A 24,849-nucleotide genomic window follows, 5' to 3' on the forward strand; every position below is an offset into this window, starting at 1 on the left:
TATAGAAAACATTTTTCCAGGGCCTTTATTAAATAAAATCATGCCCAATAAAGCGTTACTGTGTGGGTTAGTCTGTGGCGCAGGCCTTATAGAAAACATTTTCCAGGGCCTTTATTAAGTAAAATCATGCCCAACAAAGAGTTACTGTGTCGGGTTAGTCTGTGAGCGCAGGCCTTAAAGAAAACTGTCATCAGGGCCTTTATTAAATAAAATCATGCCCATAAAGTGTTATTATAGCAGGGGTTAGTCAGTGAGCGCAGTGCTTATAGAAAACATTTTTCCAGGGCCTTTATTAAATAAAATCACGCCCAATAAAGCGTTACTGTGTGAGGTTAGTCTGTGGCGCAGGCCTTATAGAAAAACATTTTCCAGGGCCTTTATTAAATAAAATCACGCCCAATAAGAGTTACTGTGTCGGAGGTTAGTCTGTGAGGTAGGCCTTAAAGAAAACTGTCATCAGGGCCTTAATTAAATAAAATCATGCCCATAAGAGTGTTATTATATGAGAGGTTAGTCAGTGGCGCAGGCCTTATAGAAAACATTCATGAGGGCCTTTATTAAATAAAATCATGCCCAATAAAGAGTTACTGTGTGTGGGGTCAGTCTGTGGCGCAGGCCTTATAGAAAACATTTTCCAGGGCCTTTATTAAATAAAATCACGCCCAATAAAAGTTACTGTGTCGGGTTAGTCTGTGGCGCAGGCCTTATAGAAAAACATTCATCGAGGGCCTTTATTAAATAAAATCACGCCCAATAAAGCGTTACTGTGTCGGGTTAGTCTGTGAGCGCAGGCCTTATAGAAAAACATTTTTCCAGGGCCTTTATTAAATAAAATCACGCCCAATAAAGAGTTACTGTGTCGGGTTAGTCTGTGAGGTAGGCCTTAAAGAAAACTGTCATCAGGGCCTTAATTAAATAAAATCATGCCCATAAAGTGTTATTATTATAGCAGAGGTTAGTCAGTAGCGCAGGCCTTATAGAAAACATTCATCGAGGGCCTTTATTAAATAAAATCATGCCCAATAAAGAGTTACTGTGTGAGAGTCAGTCTGTGGCGCAGGCCTTATAGAAAACATTTTCCAGGGCCTTTATTAAATAAAATCACGCCCAATAAAGAGTTACTGTGTGGGTTAGTCTGTGAGGCAGGCCTTATACAAAACATTCATCGAGGGCCTTTATTAAATAAAATCATGCCCAATGAAGAGTTACTGTGTCGGGGGTTAGTCTGTGGCGCAGGCCTTATAGAAAACATTCATCAGGGCCTTTATTAAATACAATCATGCCCAATAAAGCGTTAATGTGTGGGTTAGTCTGTGGCGCAGGCCTTAAAGAAAACTGTCATCAGGGCCTTTATTAAATAAAATCATGCCCAATGAAGCGTTACTGTGTCGGGTTAGTCTGTGAGCGCAGGCCTTATAGAAACCATTTTTCCAGGGCCTTTATTAAATAAAATCATGCCCAATAAAGCGTTACTGTGTCGGGGTTAGTCTGTGGCGCAGGCCTTATAGAAAACATTTTCCAGGGCCTTTATTAAGTAAAATCATGCCCAACAAAGAGTTACTGTGTGGAGGTTAGTCTGTGAGCGCAGGCCTTATAGAAAACATTGTTCCAGGGCCTTTATTAAATAAAATCATGCCCAATGAAGCGTTACTGTGTGGAGGTTAGTCTGTGGCGCAGGCCTTATAGAAAACATTTTTCCAGGGCCTTTATTAAATAAAATCATGCCCAATAAAGCGTTACTGTGTCGGGTTAGTCTGTAGCGCAGGCCTTATAGAAAACATTTTCCAGGGCCTTTATTAAGTAAAATCATGCCCAACAAAGAGTTACTGTGTCGGGTTAGTCTGTGGCGCAGGCCTTATAGAAAACATTGTTCCAGGGCCTTTATTAAATAAAATCATGCCCAATGAAGCGTTACTGTGTCGGGTTAGTCTGTGGCGCAGGCCTTATAGAAAACATTCAATCAGGGCCTTTATTAAATAAAAACATGCCCAAATAAGTGCTATTGTGATGGGGTTAGTCTGTGACCCCAGGCCCTGTGTAAAACTGTCACCCAGGGCCTTTTATAAGTAAAATCATGCCCAATAAGGTTAGGGTTAGGGTTAGGGTTAGGGTTAGGGTTAGGGTTAGGGTTAGGGCTAGGGTTAGGGTTAGGGTTAGGGTTTGGGTTAGGGTTAGGGTTAGGGCTAGGGTTAGGGTTAGGGTTAGGGTTAGGGCTAGGGTTTAGGGTTAGGGTTAGGGTTAGGGTTAGGGTTAGGGTTAGGGTTAGGGTTAGGGTTAGGGTTAGGGTTAGGGTTAGGGCTAGGAGTTAGGGTTAGGGTTAGGGTTAGGGTTAGGGGTTAGTCTGTGGCCTTGGGCCTTATAGAAAACATTCATCAGGGCCTTTATTAAATAAAATCATGCCCAAATAAGTGTTATTGTGATGGGGTTAGTCTGTGGCGCAGGCCTTATAGAAAACATTCATCCAGGAGTCTCTATTAAATAAAATCATGCCCAATAAGGTGTTACTGTGTAGGGTTAGTCTGTGAGCGCAGGCCCTTTGTAAAACATTCATCCAGGGCCTTTATTAAATAATATCATGCCCAAATAAGTGTTATTGTGATGGGGTTAGTCTGTGAGCGCAGGCCTTATAGAAAACATTCATCCAGGGCCTTTATTAAATAAAATCATGCCCAAATAAGTGTTATTGTGATAGGGTTAGTCTGTGGCGCAGGCCTTATAGAAAACATTCATCCAGGGCCTTTATAGAATAAAATCATGCCCAAATAAGTGTTATTGTGATGGGGTTAGTCTGTGAGTGCAGGCCTTATAGAAAACATTCCTCCAGGGCCTTTATTAAATAAAATCATGCCCAATAAAGGCGCTACTGTGTCGGGTTAGTCTGTGAGCGCAGGCCTTTGTAGAAAACATTCATCAGGGCCTTTTTAAATAAAATCATGCCCAAATAAGTGTTATTGTGATGGGGTTAGTCTGTGGCGCAGGCCTTATAGAAAACATTCATCCAGGGCCTTTATAGAATAAAATCATGCCCACATAAGTGTTATTGTGATGGGGTTAGTCTGTGAGCGCAGGCCTTATAGAAAACATTCATCCAGGGCCTTTATAGAAAAAAATTATGCCCAATAAGGTGTTAGTGTGTAGGGTTAGTCTGTGGCGCAGGCCCTTTGTAAAACATTCATCCAGGGCGAGAATGAAATAAAGCGATGCCCATTAAAGTGTTACTGCGTTGGGGTTAATGTGAGCCCAGGCCCTTTGGAAAATTGAAATCCAGACACGGGGTTCGTAAATGTGTGTGTCCGAGAAGTCGCTCTTAACCCGGCCTTGATCGAAATAATGCAGCGCCTGGATGTCTGGGCGTGAGTTTTGAGCGGCAAAAAATCCTCCAGGGTGGAGAAGTCGAGTGGGAAAGCGTCCGAGAAGTCGCACTTAACCCGGCGAGATCGGCTGAAATATGCGCCTGGATGTTTGGACTTAGGTTTTGAAAGCAAAAAAATCCTCCAGGGTGGCGAAGTCGAGTGGGAAAGCGTCGGGAAGTCGCGCATAACCGGCGAGATCGTCTGAAATATGCGCCTGGATGTCTGGACTTAGGTTTTGAGCAAAAAATACCTCCAGGGTGGAGGGTCGAGTGGGAAAGCGTCCGAGAAGTCGCATAACCCGGCGAGATCGGCTGAAATATGCGCCTGGATGTCTGGACTTAGGTTTTGAAAGCAAAAAAATCCTCCAGGGTGGCGAAGTCGAGTGGGAAAGCGTCGGGAAGTCGCGCTTAACCCGGCGAGATCGTCTGAAATATGCGCCTGGATGTTTGGACTTAGGTTTTGAAAAAGCAAAAAAATCCTCCAGGGTGGCGAAGTCGAGTGGGAAAGCGTCGGGAAGTCGCACTTAACCCGGCGAGATCGTCTGAAATATGCGCCTGGATGTCTGGACTTAGGTTTGAGCAGGCAAAAAATACCTCCAGGGTGGAGAAGTCGAGTGGGAAAGCGTCGAGAAGTCGCGCTTAACCCGGCCGAGATCGGCTGAAATATGCGCCTGGATGTTTGGACTTAGGTTTTGAAAGCAAAAAAAAAAAATCCTCCAGGGTGGCGAAGTCGAGTGGGAAAGCGTCCGGAAGTCGCGCATAACCCGGCCGAGATCGTCTGAAATATGCGCCTGGATGTTTGGACTTAGGTTTTGAAAGCAAAAAATTTCCTCCAGGGTGGCGGGGTCGAGTGGGAAAGCGTCGGGAAGTCGCATAACCCGGCCGAGATCGTCTGAAATATGCGCCTGGATGTTTGGACTTAGGTTTTGAAAGCAAAAAATTTCCTCCAGGGTGGCGGGGTCGAGTGGGAAAGCGTCGGGAAGTCGCGCTTAACCCGGCGAGATCGTCTGAAATATGCGCCTGGATGTTTGGACTTAGGTTTTGAACGAAAAAAAATTTCCTCCAGGGAGACCGGGGTCGAGTGGGAAAGCGTCCGAGAAGTCGCATAACCCGGCGAGATCGGCTGGATGAAGCGCCTGGATGTCTGGACTTAGGTTTTGAAAGCAAAAAAAATTTCCTCCAGGGGCGGCGAAGTCGAGTGGGAAAGCGTCGGGAAGGCGCATAACCGGACTCGATCGGTCGGATGAAGCGCCTGGATGTTTGGACTTAGGTTTTGAACGCAAAAAAATTTCCTCCAGGACGGCGAAGTCGAGTGGGAAAGCGTCGGGAAAGCGCATAACCGGACTCGATCGGTCGGATGAAGCGCCTGGATGTTTGGACTTAGGTTTTGAGCGCAAAAAAATTTCCTCCAGGGCGGCGAAGTCGAGTGGGAAAGCGTCCGGGAAGGCATAACCCGGACTCGTCGGTCGGATGAAGCGCCTGGATGTTTGGACTTAGGTTTTGAACGAAAAAAAATTTCCTCCAGGGGGCGGCGAAGTCGAGTGGGAAAGCGTCCGGGAAGGCGCGCTAACCGGACTCGTCGGTCGGATGAAGCGCCTGGATGTTTGGACTTAGGTTTTGAGAAAAAAAATTTCCTCCAGGGCGGCGAAGTCGAGTGGGAAAGCGTCGGGGAAGCGCGCATAACCGGACTCGTCGGTCGGATGAAGCGCCTGGATGTTTGGACTTAGGTTTTGAGCGAAAAAAAATTTCCTCCAGGGCGGCGGGAAGTCGAGTGGGAAAGCGTCGGGAAGGCGCATAACCGGACTCGATCGGTCGGATGAAGCGCCTGGATGTTTGGACTTAGGTTTTGAGCGAAAAAAATTTCCTCCAGGGCGGGCGAAGTCGAGTGGGAAAGCGTCGGGAAGGCGCATAACCCGGACTCGTCGGTCGGATGAAAGCGCCTGGATGTTTGGACTTAGGTTTTGAGCAAAAAAAAATTTCCTCCAGGGCGGCGAAGTCGAGTGGAAAGCGTCCGGGAAGCGCGCATAACCGGACTCGATCGGTCGGATGAAGCGCCTGGATGTTTGGACTTAGGTTTTGAGCGAAAAAAAATTTCCTCCAGGGCGGCGAAGTCGAGTGGGAAAGCGTCGGGAAGCGCGCATAACCGGACTCGATCGGTCGGATGAAGCGCCTGGATGATTTCGTTTGAAAATTGCACTAAGTCAACCGGGGAAAGTCCGACTTCCATACCCTCCGAGGCTCGAGTCAGGCCGACCGAGAGGCCTCCTCCGGGCATGATTCAAATTTTCCCGCGACCCTGGAGGTGGCGTTTACACAGAGCAACTTTTACATGGGTACGATTTGGTGAGCGCGTGTTTTGTGGACTTAGTCTCTGGCGAAAAAAGTCGAAAAAGCGACTAAGTCCATATCGACTTAGGTTTTGAAGCGCAATCTTTCTGAAGCTCCGGGCGAGAGAGCTATCGAGCGCTTCACCTGAAACACGGACACAGGCGCCGAGAGAGAGGGCGTTCGGCGGCGAGGCGTCCCCTCGGCCCGAAAGCGTGATCGATTGGGCGGCGCGCGCGCCTAGCCTAGAGACCCCACCGGCCAGCCCCGCTGCGCTATAAATCGGGAGTGCCTGGCAGAGCACGGCGTGCAATGGGTTTACGTTTGGGCTTTGACAGCACGCGCGCGCCGGGCAATTTGGGCGTTCGTTCTGAGCAGGCCCCCTCAGCCCGAGGAGGCGCGCGAACCCGCCGGAGGAGGCCTAGGCGGCGGTCAGGCGCGAAGAGTCCGTCACGGCGGGCGTGGAGGCAGAAGCGGCAGCGTCCGGCGGCGCCGCGGCGGTACCCCGTCCCGTGAAACACACTTTTTCGGCGTCGGCGCGATCCCAGCGGCCACCCACCCAGCAGCGACCCCGCCGAGAGAAGGTTCGAGCGCGCGTCGCCCTATGGCGGCGGTCTTGCCGAGGTCAGCGGGGTCTGCCCAGGCCCCCTCCTCAGGCGGACTGAGACCGTGTGTAGCAAAAAGCGCGCAGCGTCGGTTGAGTCCCTCGACCCACAGGGGTTACCTGGTTGATCCTGCCAGTAACATATGCTTGTCTCAAAGATTAAGCCATGCAGGTCTAAGTGCACACGGCGGTACAGTGAAACTGCGAATGGCTCATTAAATCAGTTATAGTCCCTTTGATCGCTCCACCGGTACTTGGATAACTGTGGCAATTCCAGAGCTAATACATGCAAGCGGCGCCGACCGGGCGGCCGCCTCTCCTCGCGGGGCGGGAGGCTGAGGCAGCGTGCATTTATCAGATCAAAACCCATCCGGCCCCGAGATCCGTCCTCGGACCGGTACCTTTGGTGACTCTAGATAACCTCGGGCGATCGCTCGCCCTTCGCTTGGGCGGCGCGATTCATTCAGTGTCTGCCCTATCAACTTCGATGGTACATCAGGCGCCTACCATGGTGACCACGGGTGGCGGGAATCAGGGTTCGATTCGGAGGAGCCTGAAGCGGCTACCACATCCAAGGAAGGCAGCAGGCGCGCCAAATTACCCATTTCCGACTCGGGAGGTAGTAGCGAAAAATAACAATACAGGTCTCTTTGAGGCCCTGTAATTGGAATAGCGTATCTTAAACACATGGCGAGGACCCATTGGAGGCAAGTCTGGTGCCAGCAGCGCGGTAATTCCAGCTCAATAGCGTATATTAAAGTTGCTGCAGTTAAAAAGCTCGTAGTTGGATCTAAGGATCTGGCTGGCGGTCCGCCGAGGCGGCGAAGCCCGCCCGTCCCAGAGTCCCTGCCTCGGCGCCCCGGATGCCCTTGGCTGGGTGTCGGTCCGAGAACCAAAGCGTTTACTTTGAAAAATTAGAGTGTTCAAAGCAGGCGGCGTCGCCGCTGAATACGCAGCTAGGAATAATGGAATAGGACTCGGTTCTATTTTGTAGGTTTCTGGAACCGGAGCCATGATTAAGAGGGCGGCGGGGGGCATTACGTATTGCGCGCTAGAGGTGAAATTCTTGGGACGCGCGCAAGGCGGGCGAAAGCGAAAGCATTTGCCAAGAATGTTTTCATTAATCAAACGAAAGTCGGAGGTTGAAGGCGATCAGATACCGTCGTAGTTCCGACCGTAAGCGATGCCGACCCGCGATCGGCGGCGTTATTCCCATGACCCGCCCGGGCAGCGTGCGGGAAACCACAGTCTTTGGGTTCCGGGGAGTATGGTTGCAAAGCTGAAACTTAAAGGAATTGGCGGAAGGCACCACCAGGAGTGGAGCCTGCGGCTTAATTTGACTCAACACGGAAACCTCACCCGGCCCGGACACGGAAAGGATTGACAGATTGATAGCTCTTTCTCGATTCTGTGGGTGGTGGTGCATGGCGTTCTTAGTTGGTGGAAGCGATTTGTCTGGTTCATTCCGATATGAGCGAGACTCCGGCTTGCTAAATAGTGGCGCGGCCACTTGGGTCAGCGTCAAAAACTGCTTAGAGGACAAGTGGCGTTCAGCCGCGCGAGATGGAGCAATAACAGGTCTGTGATGCCCTTAGATGTCCGGGGCTGCCGCGCGCCACAATGGCGGATCAGCGTGTCTACCCTGCGCCCGAGGCGCGGGTAACCAGCTGAACCCCGCTCGTGATCGGGACTGGGGATTGAAACTATTTCCCATCAACGAGGAATTCCCAGTAAGCGCGGGTCATAAGCTCGCGTTGATTAAGTCCCTGCCCTTTGTACACACCGCCCGTCGCTACTACCGATTGGATGGTTTAGTGAGGTCCTCGGACCCGCCCGCCGTGCCCCTCGCGGGAGCTCTGGCGGGCGCCGGAAGGCGATCAAACTTGACTATCTAGAGAAGTAAAAGTCGTAACAAGGTTTCCGTAGGTGAACCTGCGGAAGGATCGTGCTCGGCCCGGCCCGATCCAAGCGAAACCGCCCGGGCGAGGCCTAGCCCACCTCCCCGTCTCAAGCTCCGGGTGCGCGGCAGAGGCCGGCGGCTCCGGCGCGGCCTCTCCCCTCCGGAGCACCAGCCAGCGCGAAGCGCGATAAGAAAAAAAGGAACTTGACTGTCGCTGCACTCGGCGGCCCCCGCTTTCAGCGGCGGGGCTGAGCGGGGCCCTGGGCGAGTACCATACGGCCTCGGGACCGTGGGTTCAAAGTCTCCTCCCGCGAAGGAGGCGCCCGTCGGGTAAAAAACCTCTATCCTATTTTACTCTATGATCCAGCGGCCGTGGCCCGAGAGGTCTGCCGCTCAAAAACCCAAGGCGGCAAAGAACCGCACAAAAACCTAAGACGAAGCGGAGAGAGATCCGCGAGAAAGCGCCGTTCCCCTGGGAGGCAGCGCACCTCCGCGGAGAGCTTGAGGCAACCTACGCGGCGCCCATGACTGTCGCTGCACTCGGCGGGCCCCTGCTTTCCAGCGGCGGGGCGAGCGGGGCCCTGGCGGGTACCCGCACGGCCTCCGGGACCGTGGGTTCAAAGTCTCCTCCCGCGAAGGAGGGGCGCCCGTCGGGAAAAAAACCTCTATCTATTTTACTCTATGATCCAGCGGCCGTGGCGAGAGGTCTGCCGCTCAAAAAAAACCCAAAGCGGCAAAGAACCGCACAAAAACCTAAAGGCGGAGGAGAGAGAGAGATCGAGAGAACTTGGCTGTCGCTGCACTGCGGCGAGCCCCTGCTTTCCAGCGGCGGGGCTGAGCGAGGCCCTGGCCAGTACCCGCCACGGCCTCCGGGACCGTGGGTTCAAAGTCTCCTCCCGCGAAGGAGGGGCGCCCGTCGAGAGTAAAAAAACCTCTATCCTATTTTACTCTATGATCCAGCGGCCGTGGCCGAGAGGTCTGCGCGCGCAAAAAACCCAAAGCGGCAAAAGAACCGCACAAAAACCTAAAGGCGAGAGAGAGAGAGATCCGAGAGAACTTGACTGTCGCTGCACTCGTGAGGCCCCTGCTTTCCAGCGGCGGGGGCGAGCGAGAGCCCTGGCGGGTACCCGCACGGCCTCCGGGACCGTGGGTTCAAAGTCTCCTCCCGCGAAGGAGGCGCCCGTCGAGTAAAAAACCTCTATCCTATTTTACTCTATGTTCCAGCCGTGGCCGAGAGGTCTGCCCCGCTCAAACATCCAAGGCAGCAAAAGAACGCACAAAAACCTAAGGCAAGCGAGAGAGGATCCGCGAGAAGAGCGCCGTTCCCCTGGGAGCAGCGCACCTCCGCGGAGGCCAGGCAACCTACGCGGCGCCCCACCCCCTTGCGCGGGGTGGGGCGGGCATGAGCCTCTGAAGACTTTGCTTTGCCAGCCCCGGCGGGTACCCAGCAGGCCTTCGGGACCGTGGGTTCGAAGTCCCCCTCTCGCGAGGCGCCCGTCGAGCGCCCCCTTTGTATTTTTGAACCCACACAAGCCTGTGCAGTTCGGCCTCGCCTCCGGGCGCTAAACTCAAACGCAGTACGACTCTTAGCGGTGGATCACTCGGCTCGTGCGTCGATGAAGAACGCAGCCAGCTGCGAGAACTAATGTGAATTGCAGGACACGCCGATCGCCGACGCCCGAGCGCGCTGCTGCCCGGGTCCGTCCGGGCCACGCCTGTCTGAGGGTCGCTTTCCCATCGATCGGGACCTCCGGGTCCCGCGGCTGGAGCGTCGCAGGGGGGCTTCCCGCTCCCCTCCGTCCTCCCAAGTGCGAACCCGCAGGCGCATCGCCTCCTCGGCGGGAGTCGAGCGCTTCCTCCGGCTTCCCCCTCCCACGAGAAGTCAGCGTCCCCCAGGCGTCTGGGACGGCGGCGTCCTCCTCTCGGCGGCTTCGGTGGGTGTCTGCCACCTCCGTCGCCCGCCGGCGTGGGACCCCGGCTCCCTCCGCCCCTCGGGCGCTCCGTGCGTAGCGGAGGTTCGCGCTCCGTCTCTCGCCCCCCTCGGCGCCCTGCCCGGCGCGCGCGGCGAGACCTGTTCAGGCCAGCCCCGCAGCAGCAGCGCGGCGGCGCTCCTAACCATATCCGACAGCGACCTCAGATCAGGCGAGGCGACCCGCTGAATTTAAGCATATTACTAAGCGGAGAAAAGAAACTAACAAGATTCCCTCAGTAGCGGCGGCGAAGAGGAAGAGCCCAGCGCCGAATCCGCCCGGGCCACGGCGGCGAGGACATGTGGCGTACAGAAGACCGTTCTCTCTCGGCGCGGGTGGGGCCCAAGTCCTTCTGATGGAGGCTTAGCCCGTGGGCGGTGTGAGGCGGTAGCAGGCCCCCTCCCGCCGAGTGCGGTTCTTCTCGGTCGGGTTGCTTGGGAATGCAGCCCAAAGCGGGTGGTAAACTCCATCTAAGGCTAAATACGGCACGAGACCGATGAGTCGACAAGTACCGTGAGAAAGTTGAAAGAACTTTGAGAGAGAGTTCAACAGGGCGTGAAACGCTAAGAGGTAAGCGGGTGGGAGTCCGCCGCGGTCTGCCGGAGAGATTCAGCTCGGCGCGGCCCGGCCGGCCCGGCGCGAGGTGCGTGAGATCCCTTGGCCCGGGAGCGCCGCCCGTCGGGCCTTCGGCGCCCGTCGGGTGCACTTCTTCGGCGGTGCGCGCGACCGGCTCGTTTGGCCAGGAAGGGCGGGGCGAAGGTGGCAGGCGGCTCCCCTCGGCGGGGCGCCCGGCTTTACAAACCCCACGCTCCGACTTTGCGCTTACCCGGGGCGCGGGAAGTGTCCTCGCGCCTTCTCTGCCGGCAGCGGGGGGGCGGGGCCCCCGTCCCAGCGCGTCGTCGACCGGGACGGACTGTCCTCAGTCCGTCCCGGACGCGCCAGCGCGCCGCCAGAGGCGAGATCGGCCCTCGTACAAGTGGCGCTCGAGAGTCAGCGGTGGTCGGCCACCCACCCGACCCGTCTTGAAACACGGACCAAAGAGTCTGCGCGCGCGCGAGTCAAAGGTCTCTCGAGCCCCACGGCGCAATGAAGGTGAAGGCGGCGCCCGCCGCTCAGGTGGGATCCCCCCGCCCCGGCGGCACCACCGGCCCGTCTGGCCCGCACCGCCGGGCAGGTGGAGCTAGGCTTGCGCGATGGTACCCGAAAGATGGTGAACTATGCCTGGGCAGAGGCGAAGCCAGAGGAAACTCTGGTGGAGGCCCGTGGCGATCTGGCGTGCAAATCGGTCGTCCGACCTGGGTATAGAGGCGAAAGACTAATCGAACCATCTAGTAGCTGGTTCCCTCGAGATTTCCCTCAGGATAGCTGGCGCTCGCTCGCACAAGCAGTTTTATCCGGTAAAGCGAATGACAAGAGGCCTTGGGGCGAAACGATCTCAACCTATTCTCAAACTTTAAATGGGTAGAAGCCCGGCTCGCTGGCCTGGAGCCTGGGCGTGGAATGCGAGGCGCCAAGTGGGCCACTTTTGGTAAGCAGAACTGGCGCTGCGGGATGAACGAGCGCCGGGTTAAGGCGCCCGATGCGGCGCTCATCAGACCCCAGAAAGGTGTTGGTTGATATAGACAGCAGGGCGGTGGCCATGGAAGTCGGAATCCGCTAAGGAGTGTGTAACAACTCACCTGCGAATCAACTAGCCCTGAAAATGGATGGCGCTGGGCGTCGGGCCCATACCGGCCGTCGGCGGCTTGCGACCACGTTATGTCGAGACAGAATCGCCTCGGCGAGTAGGAGGAGGCGCGCGCGGTGGCGCTGAAGCCTAGAGCGCGGGCCGGGTGGAGCCGCGCGCGGTGCAGATCTTGGTGGTAGTAGCAAATATTCAAGCGAGGCTTTGAAGGCGAAGTGGAGAAGGGTTCCATGTGAACAGCAGTTGAACATGGGTCAGTCGGTCCTAAAGGGATGGCGAGCGCGCCGTTCGGAAGGAGAGGCGATGGCCTCCGTCGCCCCGGCCCGATCGAAAGGAGTCTGGTTCAGATCCCAGAACCGGAGTGGCGGAGGAGCAGGCGCGCGAGGCGCCAGTGCGACTGCGCATAAGCGAACCGGAGAAGCTGGGCGGGGCCCGGGAAGAGTTCTCTTTTCTTTGTGAAGGGCGGGCACCCTGGAATGGGTTCGCCCGAGATAGGGCCACGCCCTGGAAAGCGCCGCGCGGTTCGGCGGCGTCGGTCAGCCCTCGTCGGCCCTTGAAAATCCGGGAGAAGGTGTAAGTCTCGCGCCGGGCGTACCCATATCCGCAGCAGGTCTCAAGGTGAACAGCCTCTGGCATGTTAGATCAAGGCAGCGTAAGGAAGTCGGCAAGTCAGATCCGTAACCGGGATGAGATTGGCTCTAAGGGCTGGGCGGTCGGGCTGAGAGTGCGGCGGGGCTGGGACCGCGCCTCGACTGGGGCGGCGGCGCCCGCGCGCCCTTTCCGTTCCCGTTTCAGCGGCGTGGCGCCCGGGGTCTCAGCGTCCTCCCTTCCCCTCCGTCTCCGCCCGCTCCCGTCCGTCCGGCGTCCTCCCCCACCCTCGCGGGTCCGGGGAAGGTCGGCGGCTCGAGCGGGAGCGGGCGTGAGGCAGGTCGAGTTGGTGGAGGCTCCGCGAAGTCCCAGGACAATCGCGTGGCGGGCGGGGCAGGCAGGCGGGGGCTCGCCGCGGTGCGTGGGGCGACTCTGGGCGTGTGCGGGCCCTTCGCGGATCACTCCAGCTCGGCCGCGTCGGGACTCCGCGCGGCGCGTCGCGTCCGCCCCGTCCCGAAGTCAGGCGAGCGCGCGTCGTCAGCATGGGCGGCCAACCAGCGCCGGGCCTCGGCGGCGCCAAGCAGCGGCTTAGAACTGAGTGCGGACCAGGGAATCCGACTGTTTAATTAAAACAAAGCATCGCGAAGGCCCGCGGCGGAGTGTTGTGCGATGTGATTTCTGCCCAGTGCTCTGAATGTCAAAGTGAAGAAATTCAACGAGAAGCGGGTAAGCGGCGGGAGTAACTATGACTCTCTTAAGGTAGCCAAATGCCTCGTCATCTAATTAGTAGTGGCGCATGAATGGATGAGCAGAGATTCCCACTGTCCCTACCTGCTATCTAGCGAAACCACAGCCAAAGAGGCAGGCTTGGCAGAATCAGCGGGGAAAGAAGACCCTGTTGAGCTTGACTCTAGTCTGGCACTGTGAAGAGACATGAGGGTGTAGAATAAGTGGGAGGCCCGTCCCGAGCAGGCGCGAAGTTGAAATACCACTACTCTTATCGTTTCCTCACTTACCCGGTGAGGCAGGGGAGGCGAGCCCGGCGGCAGTCTCAAGCTTCTGGAGTCAAGCCCGGGGCGCGCTCACACATGACCCAGGCGCGACCTGTCCCGGGGACAGTGGCAGGTGGGGAGTTTGACTGGGGCGGTACACCTGTCAAGCGGTAGCGCGCAGGTGTCTAAAGGCGAGCTCAGGAGGACAGAAACCTCCGCGGAGCAGAAGGGCAAAAGCTAAGCTTGATCTTGATTTTCAGTATGAGTCACGGACCGTGGCGGGGCCTCACGATCCTTCTGGCTTTTTGGGTTTTAAGCAGGAGGTGTCAGAAAAGTTACCACAGGGATAACTGGCTTGTATGGCGGCCAAGCGTTCATAAGCGGCGTCGCTTTTGATCCGCCGATGTCGGCTCTTCCTATCATTGTGAAGCAGAATTCACCAAGCGTTGGATTGTTCACCCACTAATAGGGAGCGTGGGCTGGGTTTGAGACCGTCGTGAGACAGGTTAGTTTTACCCTACTGATACAGCGTCGTTGCAATAGTAATCCTGCTCAGTGCGAGAGGAACGCGGGTTCAGACATTTAGTGCGTGTGCTTGGCTGAGAAGCCACTGGTGCGAAGCTACCATCTGCGGGATTATGACTGAGCGCCTCTAAGTCAGAATCCGCCTGAGGCAGCGATACCGTTGCGCGCGGTGCCGATTGGCCACGGATAGCCGTCAGCCCTCCGGGCGCGGTGAGAAAGCCGTCACGAGACTGGACGAGTGCGGCGAGCAGCGCCGCCCCACTTCAGACCAAAAACACCGAGTTTGTGGAGAATGTGGTGCAAAATGGCTCGTAGACGACCTGATTCTGGGTCAGGGGTTTCGTAAGTGGCAGAGCAGCTCACTCGCGCTGCGATCCATTGAAAGTCATCCCTAGATCCAATCTTTTGTCGGTCCGAGGAGGCCCAGCCGGGCGACCTCGGGCTGGCATACCCCCTCCTCCGCCGCGGGAGTACCAGTGGGAGCGGAAGAGTGGCAGCGAGAGAGGCAGAAGTCCGAGCGGCGGAGGCGGATTCGGTCGGCCAGAGAGAGCAGAGAGCTCCTCTCTCGGAAGAAAAAAAACCCCTCCAAAACCTAAGTCGATGAGGGTACCAGTGGCGAGAGGAACCGAGAGCAGCGGAGAGGCCGCCCGAGAGAGGCTGGCTCGGTCGGGACAGAGGGCAGCGAGCTCCCCTCTCGGAAGAAAAAAAACCCTCCAAAACCTAAGTCGATGGGGTACCAGTGGCGGAGAGAGGAACCGAGGGCAGCGGCGGAGGGCCGCCCGAGAGAGGCTGGCTCGGTCGGGCCAGGGGCAGCGAGCTCCCCTCTCGGAAGAAAAAAACCCCTCCAAAACCTAAGTCGATGGGGTACCAGTGGCGAGAGAGGAACCGAGGCAGCGGAGAGGCCGCCCGAGAGAGAGGCTGACTTCGGTCGGACCAGGGCAGCGGGCTCCCCTCTCCGGAAGAAAAAAACCCCTCCAAAACCTAAGTCGATGGGGGTACCAGTGGCACAGTTCTTTTGAGGCGCGGTTGTGCTGAGATAGTGACCCGGCTTAATAGTGGGAGTACCGGGCACGAGCGGAGAACAGGTGTGGGTCCCCGGAGTCCCTACGGGAGGCACCGGAGGTGATGCCGAGAGGCGCAGGTGTGCCGGCGGGGATCGGTCGTGAGCAGGGCCTGGATGTCTGTAAGGCTGGAGATGAGCTCGGGGGGGTTCGTGAAGGTGCGCGTCCGAGAAGTGGCGCTTAACCCGGCCTTGATGGGCTGTGAGATGCGCCTGGATGTTTGGACTTAGGTTTTGAGCGGCAAAAAATACCTCCGGGGTGGCGGGGTCGAGTGGGAAAGCGCCCGTGAAGTGGGGCTTACGCGGCGAGATCGGCTGTGAGATGCGCCTGGATGTTTGGACTTAGGTTTTGAGCGGCAAAAAATACCTCCGGGGTGGCGGGGTGGGAAAGGCGGGTGAGTGGGAAAGCGTCCGTGAAGTGGGGGCTTACGCGGCGAGATCGGCTGTGAGATGCGCCTGGATGTTTGGACTTAGGTTTTGAGCGGCAAAAATACCTCCGGGGTGGCGTGGGTGAGTGAGTGGGAAAGCGTCCGTGAAGTGGGGCTTACGCGGCCGAGATCGGCTGTGAGATGCGCCTGGATGTCTGGACTTAGGTTTTGAGCAGCGGCAAAAATACCTCCGGGGTGGCGGGGTCGAGTGGGAAAGCGCCCGTGAAGTGGGGCTTACTTGCGGCCGAGATCGGCTGTGAGATGCGCCTGGATGTCTGGACTTAGGTTTTGAACACTTAAAAAATACCTCCGGGGTGGCGGGGTCGAGTGGGAAAGCGCCCGTGAAGTGGGGCTTACTTGGCCGAGATCGGCTGTGAGATGCGCCTGGATGTCTGGACTTAGGTTTTGAGCGGCAAAAAATACCTCCGGGGTGGCGGGGGTCGAGTGGGAAAGCGCCCGTGAAGTGGGGCTTAACGCGGCCGAGATCGGCTGAAATATGCGCCTGGATGTTTGGACTTAGGTTTTGAACGCAAAAAAATTCCTCCAGGAGGCGGGTCGAGTGGGAAAGCGTCCGAGAAGTCGCACTTAACCCGGCTGAGATCGGCTGAAATATGCGCCTGGATGTTTGGACTTAGGTTTTGAAAGCAAAAAAATACCTCCAGGGTGGCGGGGTCGAGTGGGAAAGCGTCCGAGAAGTCGCGCTTAACCCGGCCGAGATCGGCTGAAATATGCGCCTGGATGTCTGGACTTAGGTTTTGAAAGCAAAAAAATTCCTCCAGGGAGGCCGGGGTCGAGTGGGAAAGCGTCCGAGAAGTCGCACTTAACCCGGCTGAGATCGGCTGAAATATGCGCCTGGATGTTTGGACTTAGGTTTTGAAAGCAAAAAAAAATCCTCCAGGGTGGAGGGGGTCGAGTGGGAAAGCGTCCGAGTCGAGTGGGAAATAAAGCGTCGAGAAGTCGCACTTAACCCGGGCGAGATCGGCTGAAATATGCGCCTGGATGTTTGGACTTAGGTTTTGAGCGAAAAAAATTTCCTCCAGGAGGCGGGTCGAGTGGGAAAGCGTCGAGAAGTCGCACTTAACCCGGCGAGATCGGCTGAAATATGCGCCTGGATGTTTGGACTTAGGTTTTGAACGAAAAAAAATTTCCTCCCAGGAGGCCGAGTCGAGTGGGAAAGCGTCCGGGAAGTCGCGCATAACCCGGCTGAGATCGGCTGAAATATGCGCCTGGATGTTTGGACTTAGGTTTTGAAAGCAAAAAAATTTCCTCCAGGGGTGGATCCCAGGGTCGAGTGGGAAAGCGTCGAGAAGTCGCACTAACCCGGCCGAGATCGGCTGGATAAGCGCCTGGATGTCTGGACTTAGGTTTTGAAAGCAAAAAAAATTTCCTCCAGGGAGGGCGAAGTCGAGTGGGAAAGCGTCCGAGAAGTCGCACTTAACCCGGCTGAGATCGGCTGAAATATGCGCCTGGATGTTTGGACTTAGGTTTTGAAAGCAGGGGCCGAGTCGAGTGGGAAAGCGTCGAGAAAAAATTTCCTCCAGGAGGCCTGGATGTTTGGAGTGGGAAAGCGAAAAAATTTCCTCCAGGAGGCGGGAGTCGAGTGGGAAAGCGTCGCGCTTAACCCGGCTGAGATCGGCTGAAATATGCGCCTGGATGTTTGGACTTAGGTTTTGAGCGAAAAAAATTTCCTCCAGGGAGGCGGGTCGAGTGGGAAAGCGTCGAGAAGTCGCGCTTAACCCGGCCGAGATCGGCTGAAATATGCGCCTGGATGTTTGGACTTAGGTTTTGAGCGAAAAAATTTCCTCCAGGAGGCGGGGTCGAGTGGGAAGCGTCGAGAAGTCGCACTTAACCCGGCCGAGATCGGCTGAAATATGCGCCTGGATGTTTGGACTTAGGTTTTGAGCGAAAAAAATTTCCTCCAGGAGGCGGGGTCGAGTGGGAAAGCGTCGAGAAGTCGCGCTTAACCCGGCTGAGATCGGCTGAAATATGCGCCTGGATGTTTGGACTTAGGTTTTGAGCGAAAAAATTTCCTCCCAGGAGGCGGGGTCGAGTGGGAAAGCGTCGAGAAGTCGCACTTAACCCGGCTGAGATCGGCTGAAATATGCGCCTGGATGATTTTCGTTTGAAAATTGCACTAAGTCAACCGAGAAAGGTCCGACTTCCATACCCTCCGAGGCTCGAGTCAGGCCGACCGAGAGGCCTCTTCCGGGCACGATTCAAATTTCACGCGACCCGGAGGTGGCGTTTACCAGAGCAACTTTTACATCAACTTTAATTTTTTTTTTTTTTTTTTTTCTCTAAAAACTCTGAAATTCGTGCCCTGCGCGTCGCTGCTGCTGCTTGAGGCGAGTCTGTGGCGCAGGCCTTTGTGAAAACATTCATCAGGGCCTTTAATAAATAAAATCATACCCAAATCTGTGTTATTGTGCGGGGTTAGTCTGTGGCGCAGGCCTTATGGAAAACATTCATGAGGGCCTTTATTAAATAAAATCATGCCCAATAAAGAGTTAATGGGTGGGTTAGTCTGTAGCGCAGGCCTTATAGAAAAACATTTTCCAGGGCCTTTATTAAATAAAATCACGCCCAATAAAGAGTTACTGTGTCAGGTTAGTCTGTGAGGCAGGCCTTAAAAAAACTGTCATCAGGGCCTTTATTAAATAAAATCATGCCCATAAAGTGTTATTATAGCAGAGGTTAGTCTGTGAGCGCAGGCCTTAAAGAAAACATTTATCAGGGCCTTTATTAAATAAAATCATGCCCAATAAAGCGTTACTGTGTCGGGTTAGTCTGTGGCGCAGGCCTTATAGAAAACATTTTTCCAGGGCCTTTATTAAATAAAATCATGCCCAATAAAGCGTTACTGTGTCAGGTTAGTCTGTGGCGCAGGCCTTATAGAAAACATTTTCCAGGGCCTTTATTAAGTAAAATCATGCCCAACAAAGAGTTACTGTGTCGGGTTAGTCTGTGGCGCAGGCCTTAAAGAAAACTGTCATCAGGGCCTTTATTAAATAAAATCATGCCCATAAGAGTGTTATTATGCAGAGGTTAGTCAGTAGCGCAGTGCTTATAGAAAACATTTTTCCAGGGCCTTTATTAAATAAAATCACGCCCAATAAAGCGTTACTGTGTCGGGTTAGTCTGTGGCGCAGGCCTTATAGAAAAACATTTTCCAGGGCCTTTATTAAATAAAATCACGCCCAATAAAGAGTTACTGTGTCGGGTTAGTCTGTGAGGTAGGCCTTAAAGAAAACTGTCATCAGGGCCTTAATTAAATAAAATCATGCCCATAAAAGTGTTATTATAGCAGAGGTTAGTCAGTGGCGCAGGCCTTATAGAAAACATTCATCGAGGCCTTTATTAAATAAAATCATGCCCAATAAAGAGTTACTGTGTGGGGTCAGTCTGTGAGCGCAGGCCTTATAGAAAACATTTTCCAGGGCCTTTATTAAATAAAATCACGCCCAATAAGAGTTACTGTGTCAGGTTAGTCTGTGGCGCAGGCCTTATAGAAAAACATTCATCGAGGGCCTTTATTAAATAAAATCACGCCCAATAAAGCGTTACTGTGTCGGGTTAGTCTGTGGCGCAGGCCTTATAGAAAAACATTTTCCAGGGCCTTTATTAAATAAAATCACGCCCAATAAAGAGTTACTGTGTCAGGTTAGTCTGTGAGGTAGGCCTTAAAAAAACTGTCATCAGGGCCTTAATTAAATAAAATCATGCCCATAAAGTGTTATTATAGCAGAGGTTAGTCAGTGGCGCAGGCCTTATAGAAAACATTCATCGAGGGCCTTTATTAAATAAAATCATGCCCAATAAAGAGTTACTGTGTGAGGTCAGTCTGTGGCGCAGGCCTTATAGAAAACATTTTCCAGGGCCTTTATTAAATAAAATCACGCCCAATAAAGAGTTACTGTGTGGGTTAGTCTGTGAGGCAGGCCTTATACAAAACATTCATCGAGGCCTTTATTAAATAAAATCATGCCCAATGAAGAGTTACTGTGTGGGGTTAGTCTGTGAGCGCAGGCCTTATAGAAAAACATTCATCAGGGCCTTTATTAAATACAATCATGCCCAATAAAGCGTTAATGTGTCGGGTTAGTCTGTGGCGCAGGCCTTAAAGAAAACTGTCATCAGGGCCTTTATTAAATAAAATCATGCCCAATGAAGCGTTACTGTGTCGGGTTAGTCTGTGGCGCAGGCCTTATAGAAACCATTTTTCCAGGGCCTTTATTAAATAAAATCATGCCCAATAAAGCGTTACTGTGTCGGGTTAGTCTGTGGCGCAGGCCTTATAGAAAACATTTTCCAGGGCCTTTATTAAGTAAAATCATGCCCAACAAAAAGAGTTACTGTGTCGGGTTAGTCTGTGGCGCAGGCCTTATAGAAAACATTGTTCCAGGGCCTTTATTAAATAAAATCATGCCCAATGAAGCGTTACTGTGTCGGGGTTAGTCTGTGGCGCAGGCCTTATAGAAAACATTTTTCCAGGGCCTTTATTAAATAAAATCATGCCCAATAAAGCGTTACTGTGTGAGGTTAGTCTGTGGCGCAGGCCTTATAGAAAACATTTTCCAGGGCCTTTATTAAGTAAAATCATGCCCAACAAAGAGTTACTGTGTGGGTTAGTCTGTGAGCGCAGGCCTTATAGAAAACATTGTTCCAGGGCCTTTATTAAATAAAATCATGCCCAATGAAGCGTTACTGTGTCGGGTTAGTCTGTGAGCGCAGGCCTTATAGAAAACATTCAATCAGGGCCTTTATTAAATAAAAACATGCCCAAATAAGTGCTATTGTGATGGGGTTAGTCTGTGACCCCAGGCCCTGTGTAAAACTGTCACCCAGGGCCTTTATAGAGTAAAATCATGCCCAATAAGGTTAGGGTTAGGGTTAGGGTTAGGGTTAGGGTTAGGGTTAGGGTTAGGGCTAGGGTTAGGGTTAGGGTTAGGGTTTGGGTTAGGGTTAGGGTTAGGGCTAGGGGTTAGGGTTAGGGTTAGGGTTAGGGCTAGGGTTAGGGTTAGGGTTAGGGTTAGGGTTAGGGTTAGGGTTAGGGTTAGGGTTAGGGTTAGGGTTAGGGTTAGGGCTAGGGTTAGGGTTAGGGTTAGGGTTAGGGTTAGGGTTAGTCTGTGGTGTGGGCCTTATAGAAAACATTCATCAGGGCCTTTATTAAATAAAATCATGCCCAAATAAGTGTTATTGTGATGGGGTTAGTCTGTGGCGCAGGCCTTATAGAAAACATTCATCCAGGGTCTCTATTAAATAAAATCATGCCCAATAAGGTGTTACTGTGTAGGGTTAGTCTGTGAGCGCAGGCCCTTTGTAAAACATTCATCCAGGGCCTTTATTAAATAATATCATGCCCAAATAAGTGTTATTGTGATGGGGTTAGTCTGTGAGCGCAGGCCTTATAGAAAACATTCATCCAGGGCCTTTATTAAATAAAATCATGCCCAAATAAGTGTTATTGTGATAGGGTTAGTCTGTGAGCGCAGGCCTTATAGAAAACATTCATCCAGGGCCTTTATAGAATAAAATCATGCCCAAATAAGTGTTATTGTGATGGGGTTAGTCTGTGAGTGCAGGCCTTATAGAAAACATTCCTCCAGGGCCTTTATTAAATAAAATCATGCCCAATAAAGGCGCTACTGTGTGGGGTTAGTCTGTGGCGCAGGCCTTTGTAGAAAACATTCATCAGGGCCTTTTTAAATAAAATCATGCCCAAATAAGTGTTATTGTGATGGGGTTAGTCTGTGAGCGCAGGCCTTATAGAAAACATTCATCCAGGGCCTTTATAGAATAAAATCATGCCCACATAAGTGTTATTGTGATGGGGTTAGTCTGTGAGCGCAGGCCTTATAGAAAACATTCATCCAGGGCCTTTATAGAAAAAAATTATGCCCAATAAGGTGTTAGTGTGTAGGGGTTAGTCTGTGGCGCAGGCCCTTTGTAAAACATTCATCCAGGCGAGAATGAAATAAAACGATGCCCATTAAAGTGTTACTGCGTTGGGGTTAATGTGTGAGCCCAGGCCCTTTGGAAAATTGAAATCCAGACACGGGGTTCGTAAATGTGTGTGTCCGAGAAGTCGCTCTTAACCCGGCCTTGATCGGCTGTGCAGCGCCTGGATGTCTGGGCGTAGGTTTTGAGCGGCAAAAAATCCTCCAGGGTGGAGGTCGAGTGGGAAAGCGTCGAGAAGTCGCGCTTAACCCGGCCGAGATCGGCTGAAATATGCGCCTGGATGTTTGGACTTAGGTTTTGAAAGCAAAAAAATCCTCCAGGGTGGCGGAAGTCGAGTGGGAAAGCGTCAGGAAGTCGCATAACCCGGCCGAGATCGTCTGAAATATGCGCCTGGATGTCTGGACTTAGGTTTTGAGCGGCAAAAATACCTCCAGGGTGGAGAAGTCGAGTGGGAAAGCGTCCGAGAAGTCGCATAACCCGGCCGAGATCGGCTGAAATATGCGCCTGGATGTCTGGACTTAGGTTTTGAAAGCAAAAAAATCCTCCAGGGTGGCGAAGTCGAGTGGGAAAGCGTCGGGAAGTCGCGCATAACCCGGCGAGATCGGCTGAAATATGCGCCTGGATGTTTGGACTTAGGTTTTGAAAGCAAAAAAAAATCCTCCAGGGTGGCGGGAAGTCGAGTGGGAAAGCGTCGGGAAGTCGCATACCCGGCCGAGATCGTCTGAAATATGCGCCTGGATGTCTGGACTTAGGTTTTGAGCGGCAAAAATACCTCCAGGGTGGAGAAGTCGAGTGGGAAAGCGTCGAGAAGTCGCGCTTAACCGGCCGAGATCGGCTGAAATATGCGCCTGGATGTTTGGACTTAGGTTTTGAAAGCAAAAAAAAATCCTCCAGGGTGGCGAAGTCGAGTGGGAAAGCGTCGGGAAGTCGCATAACCCGGCCGAGATCGTCTGAAATATGCGCCTGGATGTTTGGACTTAGGTTTTGAAAGCAAAAAATTTCCTCCAGGGTGGCGAAGTCGAGTGGGAAAGCGTCGGGAAGTCGCATAACCCGGCGAGATCGTCTGAAATATGCGCCTGGATGTTTGGACTTAGGTTTTGAAAGCAAAAAATTTCCTCCAGGGTGTGGCGGAGTCGAGTGGGAAAGCGTCGGGAAGTCGCATAACCCGGCGAGATCGTCTGAAATATGCGCCTGGATGTTTGGACTTAGGTTTTGAACGAAAAAAAATTTCCTCCAGGGGCCGGGTCGAGTGGGAAAGCGTCGAGAAGTCGCGCATAACCCGGCGAGATCGGCTGGATGAAGCGCCTGGATGTCTGGACTTAGGTTTTGAAAGCAAAAAAATTTCCTCCAGGGCGGCGAAGTCGAGTGGGAAAGCGTCCGGGAAGCGCGCTTAACCGGACTCGTCGGTCGGATGAAGCGCCTGGATGTTTGGACTTAGGTTTTGAGCATAAAAAAATTTCCTCCAGGGCCGGCGAAGTCGAGTGGGAAAGCGTCGGGAAGCGCGCATAACCGGACTCGTCGGTCGGATGAAGCGCCTGGATGTTTGGACTTAGGTTTTGAGCGCAAAAAATTTCCTCCAGGGCGGCGCGAAGTCGAGTGGGAAAGCGTCGGGAAGGCGCGCTTAACCGGACTCGATCGGTCGGATGAAGCGCCTGGATGTTTGGACTTAGGTTTTGAGCGAAAAAAATTTCCTCCCTCCAGGGCGGCGGGAGTCGAGTGGGAAAGCGTCCGGGAAGCGCGCATAACCCGGACTCGATCGGTCGGATGAAGCGCCTGGATGTTTGGACTTAGGTTTTGAGCAAAAAAAAATTTCCTCCAGGGCGGCGAAGTCGAGTGGGAAAGCGTCGGGAAGGCGCGCTTAACCCGGACTCGTCGGTCGGATGAAGCGCCTGGATGTTTGGACTTAGGTTTTGAGCGAAAAAAATTTCCTCCAGGGCGGCGAAGTCGAGTGGGAAAGCGTCGGGAAGCGCGCATAACCCGGACTCGTCGGTCGGATGAAGCGCCTGGATGTTTGGACTTAGGTTTTGAGCGAAAAAAATTTCCTCCAGGGCGGCGAAGTCGAGTGGGAAAGCGTCCGGAAGGCGCATAACCGGACTCGATCGGTCGGATGAAGCGCCTGGATGTTTGGACTTAGGTTTTGAGCGAAAAAAATTTCCTCCAGGGGCGGCGAAGTCGAGTGGGAAAGCGTCGGGAAGGCGCACTTAACCGGACTCGATCGGTCGGATGAAGCGCCTGGATGATTTTCGTTTGAAAATTGCACTAAGTCAACCGGAGAAAGGTCCGACTTCCATACCCTCCGAGGCTCGAGTCAGGCCGACCGAGAGGCCTCCTCCGGGCATGATTCAAATTTTCCGCGACCCTGGAGGTGGCGTTTACACAGGAGCAACTTTTACATGGGTACGATTTGGTGAGCAGCGTGTTTTGTGGACTTAGTCTCTGGCGAAAAAAAGTCGAAAAAGCGACTAAGTCCATATCGACTTAGGTTTTGAGCGCAATCTTTCTGAAGCTCCGGGGCGAGGAGCTATCGAGCGCTTCACCTGAAACACGGACACAGGCGCCGAGAGAGGGCGTTCGGCGGCGAGCGTCCCCTCGGCCCGAAGCGTGATCGATTGGGCGCGCGCGCTAGCTAGCCTAGAGACCCCACCCGGCCAGCCCGCTGTGCTATGAAATCGGGAGTGCCTGGCAGGAGCACGGCGTGCAATGGGTTTACGTTTGGGCTTTGACAGCACGCGCGCCGGGCAATTTGGGCGTTCGTTACGAGCAGGCCCCCTCAGCCCGAGGCGCGAACCCGCCGGAGGAGGCCTGGCGGCGGTCAGGCGCGAGAGTCCGTCACGGCGGGCGTGGAGGCAGAAGCGCAGCGTCCGGCGCGCCGCGGGAGTACCCCGTCCCGTGAAACACACTTTTCCGGCGTCGGCGCGATCCCAGCGGCCACCCACCCCAGCGGCGACCCCGCCGAGAAAGGTTCGAGCAGCGCGCGTCGCCCTATGGCGGCGGTCTTAGCCGAGGTCAGCAAGGGGTCTGCCCAGGCCCCCTCCTCAGGCGGACTGAGACCCGTGTGTAGGCAAAAAGCGCGCCAGCGTCGGTTGTCCCCTCGACCCACAGGGGTTACCTGGTTGATCCTGCCAGTAACATATGCTTGTCTCAAAGATTAAGCCATGCAGGTCTAAGTGCACACGGCCGGTACAGTGAAACTGCGAATGGCTCATTAAATCAGTTATGGTCCCTTTGATCGCTCCACCCGGTACTTGGATAACTGTGGCAATTCCAGAGCTAATACATGCAAGCAGCGCCGGCCGGGCGGCCGCTCTCCTCGCGGGGCGGGAGGCTGAAGGCAGCGATGCATTTATCAGATCAAAACCCATCCGGGCCCCGGCGATCCGTCCTCGGACCGGTACCTTTGGTGACTCTAGATAACCTCGGGCCGATCGCTCGCCCTTCCGCGGCGGCGACGATTCATTCGAGT

The 24,849-nt window shown here is 54.1% G+C and overlaps 1 non-coding gene and 1 pseudogene across 1 annotated transcript; both read left to right on the forward strand.

The window, feature by feature from the left end:
- The first annotated feature begins 9,762 nt into the window (after positions 1 to 9,762).
- LOC122331888 lies at positions 9,763 to 9,910 on the forward strand (annotated as a pseudogene).
- Positions 9,911 to 10,309: 399 nt separating this feature from the next.
- On the forward strand, positions 10,310 to 14,349 carry LOC122332094. Its single transcript, XR_006248441.1, has one exon. It is a non-coding gene; the product is annotated as a 28S ribosomal RNA (ribosomal RNA).
- The last annotated feature ends 10,500 nt before the right edge of the window (positions 14,350 to 24,849 follow it).

The sequence above is a fragment of the Puntigrus tetrazona genome, unplaced genomic scaffold, assembly GCF_018831695.1.
Source record: "Puntigrus tetrazona isolate hp1 unplaced genomic scaffold, ASM1883169v1 S000000003, whole genome shotgun sequence".
Taxonomy (NCBI): Eukaryota; Metazoa; Chordata; class Actinopteri; order Cypriniformes; family Cyprinidae; genus Puntigrus; species Puntigrus tetrazona.